General features: G+C 55.3%; 1 long non-coding RNA gene across 1 annotated transcript; it reads right to left on the reverse strand.

The window, feature by feature from the left end:
- Positions 1-954: 954 nt before the first annotated feature.
- On the reverse strand, positions 955-3033 carry LOC138922452 (uncharacterized). Its single transcript, XR_011435538.1, has 2 exons — positions 1932-3033; positions 955-1156 (listed from the first exon to the last, which is right to left on the reverse strand). It is a non-coding gene; the product is annotated as an uncharacterized lncRNA (long non-coding RNA).
- Positions 3034-3905: the final 872 nt, after the last annotated feature.

The following is a 3905-nucleotide window of genomic DNA, read 5'->3' on the forward strand; positions in this document are numbered from 1 at the left end:
TAAATAAATTGAAACAACTTCCCAAACCTCTCTGATAACTTGAAGCTTTGAAGTTTTGCGAGGTGAAATCAGGTGATAAAAAAGTCCACGGACGGGGGCAGCCCCGTGGCCGAGTGGTTAAGTTCACACGCTCCCCTTCGGCGGCCCAGGGTTTTGCCCGTTCAGATCCCGGGCACGGACACGGCACCGCTCGTCGGGCCGTGTGGAGGCGGCGTCCCGCATGCCACCACTAGAACGGCCCTCAACTAAGATAGACAACTATGTCATGGGGGGGATTTGGGGAGAAAAATCGGGAGGGGGGGAAAAAAACAAAAACGGAAGATTGGCAAGAGTCGTTAGCTCGGGTGCCAAACTTAAGACCAAAACAATTTCCCTGACGATGTAGATCATTTCCGAGTAAGATAGAACCTGAGACGTGAGTGGCTAAATAGAAGTTTATCTACTTTGGGTTTGTGAGGATACGGAAACGAAAAGACGTTTGGGTCTATCGAGGAACACGTCTCGTGCTTTATTAAAAGCTTTGACAGGGGACGGCGGCCCGGCGGCATAGTGGTTAAGCTCCTGCACTCAGCTTCGGCAGCCTGGGGTCCTCGGGTTCAGATCCCGGGCGTGGACCTCCACCGCTCCTCACACCGGGCTGTGGTGGCATCCCGTCCGCAAGATCAAGGAAGTGGGGCGCAGGTGTTACCTCGGGCCCGCTCTCCCTCAAGCAGAAAGAAGAGGAAGATTGGCAACAGGCGTCAGCTCTGTGAGGGCCGATCTTCCTCACCCAAACACTAAAGTGAGATGAAATCAAATAAAGCGAAGGAAGAGATAAACCTATGAAATCCCATGTTTCTAAAAGTGGCCAAGTGTTTAGAAATTGGCCAAGCGACAGACTGCTCATGGGAAGGACAGTTCCTAATTGCTGACTTCTTAGTTTTCACCAAAATTAAGGTTCGTGAGGGTTAAAAATTCTACTTAACGAATGCGATGAAAGCCACTAGGCCGGCCCAGTGGCGCGCTGGTTAAGTGTGCCTGTTCCACTTCGCCGGCCCGGGGTTCGCCGGTTCGGATCCCGGGGGTGGACGTGGCACCGCTGGGCGAGCCACGTGGTGGTAGGCGTCCCACATATGAAGTAGAGGAAGATGGGCACGGAGGTTAGCTCAGGGCCAGCCTTCCTCGGCAAAAAGAGGAGGATTGGCAGCAGTTAGCTCAGGGCTCATCGTCCTCAAAACAAAACAACACAAAACAAAACAAAAAGCCACTAAAAGTGAATATGGGAAACATCTTTGTGTTCAAGGAAAGTGAGATGGCTGCCTTCAGGCAAGAGGGCCTAAAAAGTAAAGATCGTTTTGTCTGTGAAAAGGTGATCACGGGGAAAAAAATCTGAGAAAAAGGTCTGTTCGTGGTCAAGTGGCCTAAAATTGGAACGAGTGGACAGATAGAAATGGCGAGCGATAGGATCTATTGGAGTCTATGAGGAAGCCATTGGGTGTCGGCCTAATTCGGCCTGACAGTGTTTTTCCAAAAGGGCCTGACGTGGCCGTCGAGCACGCATCGCATCGTAGATCTGCTTTAAACATTTCCTACGGCAAGAACCAATGCCCTTAAGGGAAAGGAGCAGCTTCCCCGTGCTCGGGCCTTTCCTTAAGGAGAGGCATCTTTCCTTAGGCTAGGAACGGATGGTTGCGCTCACCTTTGACCATCCGGCTCACCTGTGACCACCCAGGCCCAGACAACAGACCTGCCACCCAGCAGTGTCTGTCGATCGCTGTGCTGACAGAGCAGTGTCGCGACTATCGTCCAAGGGACCTTTCGATCCTATGTGAAACGTCCTCTCTGGGGGTCTAGAAGCACTCTGTACACCCCACTTCCCGGGCGCCCTTTCTTCCTTCAGGAAGAAAGGCCCCGGGCCACAGTCCTTACATCTTAGGTCAGAATAAACTCACCCCGATTTTCACGGATAGATTGGTTCCGGATTATTTCCATCGACAGAATGGAATCAAGTCAATGAGTTTCAAGATCGGAGGGAAGCTGATGCAAAATCAGAATTGGTTTTTCTCGCTCTCGAAAGGATACTTTTCTCTAACTTCTAGTCTCCTCCTGATAAAGACATTGGAAAAGGTTTCTCTTGACCTCTGAGGGAATCGACACCAAAGACAGAGATCCTCCATTTTGTCAGAATGATTTCCTAGGCCTCTAACGGAGGAGGCCTCCCTCGGACGGGAGCTCAGCTTTTGTTTTGCAACAGTTTTCCTCTCTCTGCTTGCCTTTAACATCTCCTTTCCCGTTCTTCTTTTTTGGAAGGGAAATACGTGCACCGCTGGGGGGGGGGGGGAAGAATTTTCTAAATGACCAAAGAAGATCTACGACTGTTGTTATTTTGGTTTCACGGAGCAGTTCCACGTCCACATTTACCCCATTTTAAACACCCACACACACTCACAGCACGGCGCTGTGAGGATGTCCCGGGGAACTCGATTTGTGGAGGGAATGGCTGTGAGGTCTCTGCCCCCAACCCGCACCATTTGGGTGCTTCTGCTTGTTGATGAGGACGGGAAGCCCTGCTGAAATCCATATTCTTATCACCACACGTGAATCTGCACCCATGCTCCCCCCGTGTGTCGTCTTTGGGCTTTGCTGTGGCCCCGTGCGGAGGGAGACCCGTTTTGTCTTGTAAACTTTTCAGCGGCCAAGCGGCTCGGTCCTTTCCTCTACGACTTGTGGGCTCTGTCTGTCCGTCTGCCTTAGAAAGACCCTCTGGGCCGGAAGTGACAGGCTGCACACAATTCCTGACAGACTGCGGACAATTCCTCCGTCGTCACGGTCCTTCTCTGATGACGTGCATGGTTTCGGTTTGACAGCGACCCCCACCCCCCACCCCGCCCTGATTTTCTAAGTCCTCCCGGGACCCGGGAAGTGCTCGGGCCGCTCCGGGAATCGGGGGCCGGCAGCCCCGGCCTGCCCCGTGGCATCTCCGGGGACTTTTCCACCCTCTGTCCGCGTCAGCCAGCCGGCAGCCCCGGCCCGGCCCAGGAGTCACGTGGGGAGTCTGTCCCCTTCCTGGCAAGCCCACCCACCCCACCCCCCTCCCCGCCGATTTTCCAAGACCTCCTTCTGCGCCCAGGGTTGCCCTGTGCTGCCTGGGAGCTCCGAGGTGGACACCCTGGGGCCTGGCGTGGTGACCTCCCGGCCGCCCCAAGCGGGCCCAGAGAGAAAGAGAGAGAGAGACAGAGTCAGAGACAGAGAGACAGAGAGACAGAGACAGAGGTAGACAGAGAGAGACCTGACCCGGCGGTGGGCTCAGGCTGTGCACTCTCGCTGGCCGGTGACCCGGTTCCCTCCCGCTGACCCCTCCGCGCCGGTTGTTGGGCGCCATCTGGCGGCCGCTTTTACAGAGTGGCCCTCCTCCGGAGCCCCGGCGACATGAGCAAGGGATGGGACTTGCAGGACGTCTGTGTGGTTTCCAGTGTGGGTCTGTGTGGAACAGAGCTGCTAAGAACATTCATGCCCCGGATTCTGTGTGAATGAACAGGAACGTGGCCGCAGCCCCCACCCCGCCCCCCGCCCCAGCCCCCGGGAGTGGCGGGAGTGGGGCCCTCCAGACCACCCTCGGGTTGGATGCCTCCCTCCCTGGAAGGACTCACGGGACTCCACAAAAGCTGACTTCCTGGAGGTCCAGCGGAGACCCCCAAGGCCCAAGGCCCCCCACCACCACCACCACAGATCACTGTGGAAGCCTTAACGACCCAAGGCTCCAGCTACATACAGACGCTCTTAGGAGGCAAGATACACCAAGGGCTTATGTAGGTTGCCACTTTCGGTGGTTGTTTCCGCGGCGTGTGAGTTTTGGAACCCGCCACGCCATTTTTCACAGAGGCCATACCGTTTCCCTTCACCACCAGTGAGGCGTGAGTGACTGA

Source organism: Equus caballus, unplaced genomic scaffold (genome assembly GCF_041296265.1).
Source record: "Equus caballus isolate H_3958 breed thoroughbred unplaced genomic scaffold, TB-T2T haplotype2-0000892, whole genome shotgun sequence".
Lineage (NCBI taxonomy): Eukaryota > Metazoa > Chordata > Mammalia > Perissodactyla > Equidae > Equus > Equus caballus.